This window comes from Carcharodon carcharias, chromosome 21, assembly GCF_017639515.1.
Source record: "Carcharodon carcharias isolate sCarCar2 chromosome 21, sCarCar2.pri, whole genome shotgun sequence".
Taxonomy (NCBI): domain Eukaryota; kingdom Metazoa; phylum Chordata; class Chondrichthyes; order Lamniformes; family Lamnidae; genus Carcharodon; species Carcharodon carcharias.
This window is the reverse complement of record NC_054487.1, coordinates 4,933,442-4,941,974: the sequence shown is the minus strand read 5'-3', so window position 1 is coordinate 4,941,974 and position 8,533 is coordinate 4,933,442. Positions and strand designations below refer to the sequence as shown.

Genomic DNA, 8,533 nt, shown 5'->3' with positions numbered 1-8,533 from the left:
AGAACAATGCGATCAGCAGTCTGAAGGAAGAAGGTGGCTCAATAAAGTTATCACGTTCTGACATTTGGTAAATCAGCACTTTCCTTTAAGACAGATTTTATGCCATGAAGCCCACATACACCCCGGCCTCCTAGTCCTTTCTGTTCTCTATCACTGTAGGTGATAAGTGTATAAAGTTATCAAGGGAATAGAGACGGTAGACAGGAAGGATCATTTGCCGTGAGTCGAGGGCTCAATAACCAAGGGGCAGGGCGTTTAGAGGGATGTGAGGAAGCAGGTCTTCACCCAGAGGGTGGTGGGAATCTGGAACTGGCTGCCTAAAAAGGTGTTAGAGGCAGAAACCCTCAGAGCATTTAAGAAAAATTGGGATGTACACTTGGGATGCCATGGCATGAAAGGCGATGGGCCTAGTGCAGAAAATTGGGATTAGAATAGTTGGGTAATTGTTTAAGCGCCGCAGACTCGATGGGCCGAATGGCTTTTTATGTGCTTAGATATATATGGCTCTATGACTCTATGACACATAGATCTTACATGACAGATGGGGGACAGCCTGGACAAACTGCTAACTCTGGACCAGCTGATTGAAGCCCTTGAGTTATTCACGAACAGTAAACACCTAGAAGCAAAAACCTACAGCCTGATTTGTATTCTGCTCTGTGTGACTGGATCTGCCCAGATGCACATGAAGTATATTAGGGCAATGCTTCTGGTATGCAGTATGTCAGAATCCATAAGGAAAGCCTTCATCACTCTCATGTGCAAGCAGAAGGGAGGAAAGGAAGGAAAATAGAGATTGAAGACCCATTTACCTTCTGAGATAGGACCTCAAAATTCTGTCCAAGGCCAATGTCAATTGGGTAAAGGCTGCTCTGCGCTTCCTTATACACCATGACCAAGCCTGCGCTGTACCCAGCGGGAAAGCATTGAATCTCACGGTACTCAGGTATAAGGTTCACAGAGTGCAGATCAGGGGTGAGGACACCTACCTCCTCAGCCTAGGCCTTGATAAGGCCGTTGACAAAATAATGAACTCCAATATGGTGGAACTGCTCTCAAAAATGCAGTTTCGGTGGGGCATTGCAACTAGATCCAATTGCTCCACATAAACACCAAGAGCGCAGTTTCAATCAGTGGGATATGACAACAGCTGGTGTGATTGCTGAGCAAGCCCGATCCCAGAGGGAAACCTGTCTAACTGGCCATAATTCCTTTGCCTGTATTTTGAAAATGAGGAGGAAGAGTTATTGAGCACAAAAGCATAACACTCCAGGAACACATGTATGATTTTAAAATTAAAATATTTATTTAAAAAAACTTACAAACGTTAGATTAAAATTACACAGCTAAAAGCAGTCTCACAGAACAATTAAATTCCCAAAAAAACATTTTGTCAAAACACATAAATAAAACAGCTTCTTGGCAGCAACTTCTGTATAGATGCCTAACCATAAAGATCCATTGATATTACGCAAAGATAAGAGTTGTTGCTACTTGAATCAAGGTATACCACACAACTCCTCCAACACTTCTGCTCGGATGGGAAAATCAGAAACGAAGTTTGACAAGCAAAATGCCTCCTGAAAACAAGATTACTTTTTGGCGTGAAACTGGGTGACTGCTTAAAATTCAAATTTCCACAGCTTCTCAGCACACAAACTTGATCTTAAGGATGTATTCCCACACAGCCACACCAAATCAGCTAAACATATTACCTCAAATACATTTTCCCTTTCTTCTCATGGTTGTTCATCCTGAACAACACTTTTTCAAAATATATTAATCTAATGTTTTCATTGCCTCTACTTTCTAGTCAATAAGAAGTGATGTTCCTTTTCCTGTTTACATATGAAATCTTTGTAAGTTGAGAAACTTTCTTGTCATTTCTTTCATTTGAAAATCGACAGGTGAAAACATCGTATCCGCACTTACATGACAAGGCAAATATTAAAATCAACCTACTTACTTGTAACTCAAATACACCATAAATCCTCATTAAAAATGTGTGAAGCTAACACCTTAACACTTTACTCTTCAGTGCTCACTGAGGAGCTGTCCCGTTAACCTCTCCCTTTTTAACAAATCATGAATACACATAGGTATGCGCACACACACACACACACACACACACACATCCACACACAAATGCACACACATACACACACACAAACATACAGAACACTACCATAACCCCATAAATGTATTGCAAAAAAATCGATCATCATAGTGGGAACCAGAAAACTTTGCAATTAAATCTGGAGTCAGGCAGCGCTGCCATCTCTCCCCTGCCCTGCTTGTGTGTTGCACACAAAATTTTGTTCAGTACATTAGGCAGGATTCAGGCAGAGGAGGAGTAACGATCCTGGCGAGTGGGTGAACTCAGGTCAAAGTCTTCCTCCACATGGACTTGGATCCACAGTCTGTACGCAACCTAATTATCAAGGATGACCTGTTAAAACTGGCCTCCAGAGCTAAGGTGAATTGTGGAAATACCAAGGACATGTTCTTTGTGAACTAGGGTAACTGATCATTAGTCTCTTTCGCTGTCAGATCTCATTGCCTGAAGGTGCTGGCGATATGGTTCAGAGGGACCAAGGCAGGTGCTAGAAAAAGCAAGAAGCGAGTAGCTGTGGTCAAACAAAACCTGAACATGTGAGAGGGATACTCCCTACCTATTGCGGATGAGAACCTGGTCATCAGATGAGAGACACTTTCGGTATGGCTGCATGTGGTGCAGATCTGGCCTATCCCTCCCCGCTGCACTACGGAAAACACCCAAGCAAACTCCATTTTATATGGGGATTTAAACTGATCATGTTCAGAGGGAAGTGATATTCAAACCCCTGGGAAAAGAGAAAAGTACGTAGCCAGCACCACTTCATCCTTATGACCACATTACTTGTAAGCTGTATCAAGCTGTACACAGATTATGGTTCGCAGACACCAAGTGCCACTACGTGCTAAGGATTTTCCTGTCCCTGGTATTGCCAAGGTTGGGTTTGGCCTCTTCACGGGAAGGGCAGTCCAAGCAGTTGGGGTGTGCTGTACTGCCGAACCCTCTTGGATATCTTTATGCACAGAAACTCTTTTGGCCACAAGTCCAACAGGGGCATGCACGTGAAAGCCTAGAGGCCCTGAGGGAAAAGGAGATGCTGCATCCTGTGGCATCGATCCTTGAGCAGGCTCTCATTTGCTGGAACGCCTCATCGCCAAGACATTCAAGCAAGCCGAGGCTTGTGTGGCAGGTGGTGTCAAACTGCTTCCCAGTCGCATACTTCCTGCATACCTGGAATCTCACCCTCTCCACAGGTTCTCCTCGAGAAGTCTGCGATGGAGAAGAGATCAAAGCTCACTTCCATCTGGAATGTGCCTTTGCAAAGAAGGTCTCTTGAGAGATGCAATGACTTTCAACGAGGTTCATCTTTAGCAGTTATCTGACATAGGTATCTGGGATTAATGGGCTATTTCCATTGATGCGCATGGCGACAAATATCTACAGCGACTGGAGGATTATCAACTTGGTGAAATATGCTCCTTGGGCTGCCGAAACTTTCTGTGCTTCCACTGCAAATGGTCGCCCTCTGCCGAGTGCTGCAGACTGGGCCATACCGAGGTCCAGGGCTATGTTCTGAAGGACACAGTAAATCTGGGGCTGCCGCAGAGGAACAGTGGTGAATGGTTGCTGCCTGAGGCCTTTCGGCCATAGTTCTCCGAGGGGCTGAAAAGCTTGTTGATCCATTAGGACTGTCTATCTGTCATTGAGGATAGTTTCAAATGAATTGAAATTGTATTGAGGCTCCTTAGGAACATGATGTATGGAAGAAAGTTGAATTCTATTGGACTTTCTGTAACCTGACACTTTCAAAGCATTTCGCCAGGCTGTGTGCCTGACATGGAATGAATATTGCAAACATCAAGAGAATTATAACCGTGTAGAGATGGCTAGGAGTGGAACACACAGTCTGGAGATAAGTCGAATTTTATGGAACTTTGAGTAATTTTCACACTGAAATATTTCGTAATGCACATTTGCAAATTTTATGCGAAGGTATATTTTCATTTGGAGGAAAACAGCTCCAAATAAGGGAACCAAAATCACTTGATTAAAAGGCCAGTGAAGGGCAGAAAGAAGCAGAGAAATTCAAGGAAGGAGTGTTACTACATTTACATGTAAAAAGTGATGAAGCAGGTTCAAAACAACACCGGAAACTCCTGCGAAGCCATGAGCATCATGGACGCCTTTCTGAATGATATTTTCGGAGAAATAGTTTGTGACGCTTCCAGCCTGGGCCACTCCAACAAGGGCAGCACCTTCAGCTCCCGGGACATCCAGAACACCGTGCGACTGCTGCTGCCCGGGGAGCTGGCCAAACACGCGGTGTTGAATGGATAAAGTCGGTGAACAATTCCACCAGCTCCAAGGCAAATTCTGCTATTTACTCCAAATAAAAAATTAAAACCAATGGGTCTTTAAAAGCCATCACAACCTCCCTTCATTTGCCACATTTCTATGTACTTTAAGACAACAATACAAATTCAGTCCTATAATAGATCCAAGTCTACCTCAGACTTTTTTGCCCATAATCCGAGCATTAACCATCACAACTTCCTGCACGTTATGTTTAAAGTTGTTATTATTCTGGCGTTTCTCTGGTCAAAGAGCTGCTTTCAAACTTGAATGTCAGATTTTCGAACATTCTCTCTCTCTGTTTCTCTACATTTAGTCCCAGAAATGTTCACTGACTGATTCAATAAATTTCAGCAACTGCGGGCAGTGATCCATTCCGGAGTGAGATTATCACTCAGTGGAGTAGTGACAGTTGGAGTGCTCGGTCCAGGGCTCCTCTCTGCCTGAAATCTCCCAAGAATGTCTGTGAATAGGGACAGATGTTCAAGTCTCATTTGTCACTGCGATAAAAGGTTTCAGTTCAGGGAATGTTGTGAATGGGGACTTATTCCCGCTGGGTAAAGTTTGAAAGCGACAGCAAAATGAACCACAGTCTATAGAGGAGATTAAAACAGCACTTGTGTTTTGAGAGGGAAAGAACTGAATCAAACAAGATAAAGAGAACGGATTTTAACTCTCTTACTGAGGACGGCATTTTTTTTAAACAAAACCAAAAATTGCTTTAAAAACTCAGCAGGTCTGATAGCATTTGGGAGAGACAGGCAGAGTTAACGTTTCCAGTCCGTATGACTCTACTTCAGAACAATTATGATTTTAAAACTCTCCTATTTTAAACCTGTACTTCCCTACATGCAAATTGGCGGGCTTTTTTGAAATGGATAAAGTCTCTGGTCTGACCGCTCTCTCTCTTGTTTCCCAGTTATAAGATAGGAGGAGACTTTATGCAAATGATTTGTATCAAAGAGCGACCAAACAGAGCAGTTGACGTTTCGAGTCCTCATGACCCTTCATCAGTTCTGTTGAAGGGTCATGAGGAATCGAAACGTCAACTCTTCTCTTCTCCGCCGATGCTGCCAGACATGCTGGGTTTTTCCAGGTAATTCTGTTTTTGTTTTGGATTTCCACCATCCGCAGTTTTTTTTTTATCAAACAGAGCAGGTCTCTGTCGATAAGAAAAGTGAATGCTGTCCATCAGCCGAGGCTCAGAAACTAATCTTATTCAGAATAGTCATATTCACCACCATGTGTACAGAGGAGCTGGGTTCAAATAGCGTTGGAGCTCTAGTCAGTCTTAACAGCAGCAATTTTGGATCATAATAATTGTATTAATGCCTTTTGATTGCCAAAATTGTTAGTTAATCTGTTTAATCCCTGTCAAAGTGTGGCACTGGAAATGTTATGAACAGGAACGAGCGGCGGGAAAGCTCGGGCCAAGGCCAACCACAGCTCATCCCGGGCCGGACTGCAGTTCCCTGTGAGCCGTTTTCACAGGCTCGTGGGAAAGGAGAACTATACTGAGCGTCTGGGTGCCGAAGACCCTGTCAATCTGGCTGCTGTGCTCGAGTATCTGAAAGCTGAAACCCTCGGGCTGGCTGGTAACGCTGCACCAGGGCCCCAGATACAGCCGCATCATCCCCGGAGACCGCCACCTGCCCTTCCGTAACCATTAGGAACTCAGCAAGCTGCTGGGAGGTGTCACCATTTCACAGGGCGCGGGGCTGCATAATATCCAGATCGGGCTGCTGCCCAGGAAAAGCAGCACTGGGACGCCCAAGAGCAAGTGAATTAGAGAAACTTTCGCCTGAAAAAGCCAAAATGCTCTTTTCAGAGCCATTTAGAATCTGTGTTAAAGGATTGGTTAATGCATGAAAACATTCACTCATTCCATGATACCCGTGCTGAGAGTAGTATAATACACGGAGAAACACAGTCCGATATTTGAGACCATGACCAGATCTATTGTATTTACTGACTGTCCTTATTGTCCTGTTTCCTCATTATAACTGGGAGATTAACGTGGTTCTATGTGTGAGATTCTGCTGTTAGCTCGTCAGCCGATTCTAGTTGAATTTGTTAACTTGACACAAAAAGCCTGAAATACACCCATTGAATAAGATAAGAGAAAGGCGCAGTGCAGCTCCCAAGAAATCAGAAACATTGTTCAATTCCTTAGAGTAAATTAATTAAAGCGACTTGTTTAACCAGTGTTAACGTCAGAAAATTCTGGCAACATCCGCGGGTTAGAATACGTTTGGTACTTATTTTCTCCAGTAAACTGGTTTCAAACCCATTCACTGATTGGGCGAATATCACTTCATACAAACCCCAGTCCCTTAATTCCATTCTCCCGCCTTTATTTCCTTACACCTTCTGCTCACAATTTTTCTCCTTCTTAAAATAGTGTTTGAAAAAAACAATTATATATAAATCAGCAACATTATACATTATTCTAAGAAAATCTGTGATCTGGGGCCTGGCAGGTACCGGAGATGGTGTTTTTGAATTCTAGGTCAGATATCAGACTCACACTCCATTAATTAAAGATCTGCTGCATTACAGGAATCAGACACATATTACTGGTTACAGATTTATCATCCTCATCATGGGTTGGTCAACATGTGACTCCAGGCACAAAGCTCTTAACTGCCCCCTGAAATGTCCTAGCAATGCACTGGATATTATTAAAAGCACGGAGTTGAACAGACGCCTTAGGGGTTGGAGAAATGCTGATCTCAGCAGTGAAGGATCACAGCTCTTCCCTTTGTTCATCTGGTGACTGTGAAAAGAGCCGTTGTTGCCTTGGTGCTGACGCCAGGATTTCGCCTCGCTCTCCGCGGATACAGCGGGCCAGCTGGGTGTCTTTGAGCATGATAGTAACTTGCTTGGATGTTGCACAGGTTGATGTCTTCAATGAGCCCAACCCCTCGTCATTCTCGCGGGCCTCCTGCAGGTCTCTGACGGCCGAGCCGTGGAAGCGCAGGTCAGCCTTGAAGTCCTGAGGGATCTCTCGCACCAGGCGATGGAAGGGCAGTTTGCGGATGAGCAGCTCGGTGGATTTCTGGTAGCGGAGGATCTCCCTGAGAGCCACAGTGCCTGTTTTTTAGGGATGAGGCTTCTTCAATCGGCCCGTGGCTGGAACGCTCTTTCGAGTTAGCTGCATGCGAGGTGCTTTCCCCCTTGCCGATCTGTCTGCTTTGACCTGACCGTTTTCTGAATCATATTTTTGAAATTGAAAAATATACTTTACTCATAAAATATCTGAAAGAACACAACAAAACAGTTCTAAATCGCCATCACAAAAAGATTCAACATTTACGCACGGGTCACAAGGTGCTTCGATGCAATTAATGAATATTACACTCATTTCAACATGGCCATTAAAGACAATCGGGCAGTGCAAGGCTATTGGAGTTATCAACATACATCATTTTGAATCTGAGGTGCTTCAATACATTTAGAATACAATTACTATTCAATGCGTGCATGCGGTCCATAACTTTCTAAATCCCACAGTGAGAACAGTTTTTTTTTAATATATAAAAATATACTTTATTATTGAAATATCTGGAAGACATTTTTAAAAAATACTCCTAAATCGACATCACAGAAAGTGCAGTCGGTTTAAGATTTACACATGGATCACGAGGTGTTTTAATACAATCAAAGATTATTACACTCTTTTCAATATGGTCATTACAGACAATCAGGCAGTGCAATGATATTGAAGTTATCAACATACATTTTCTGAAGGGTTGTCAGCACAAGCTGTAACACAGGAACTGTTAATACCGAGTCTGCTGCAAGCCCGCCGTTTACTCTGTCACCGCGAGCAGGAATTGGTTGGAACCAAGAAGGTTTAAACCAAACTCTGACCGTGAACTGAAATCCGGGAAACTAGAGGCCGCCATTGGCTGATCTTTAATTAGACAATTTCCAAAACTACAGGAACCAACTGTTTCAATAAAATGCAATTTGCTTTTATTTTTTATTTAACATAATCATCACGAGAAAGATTTAACAAGACGGTGACAAATCTCCTTCATTCACAGCTTTCTGAATTCAATCCAAAGCAGATCTATTCTGCTCCACATGCCCCTCCCCACTTTACAAACAGCATGAAACCCA

General features: G+C 43.4%; 1 pseudogene; it reads right to left on the bottom strand.

The window, feature by feature from the left end:
* Window positions 1-7,154: 7,154 nt before the first annotated feature.
* On the bottom strand, window positions 7,155-7,568 carry LOC121293407 (annotated as a pseudogene).
* Window positions 7,569-8,533: the final 965 nt, after the last annotated feature.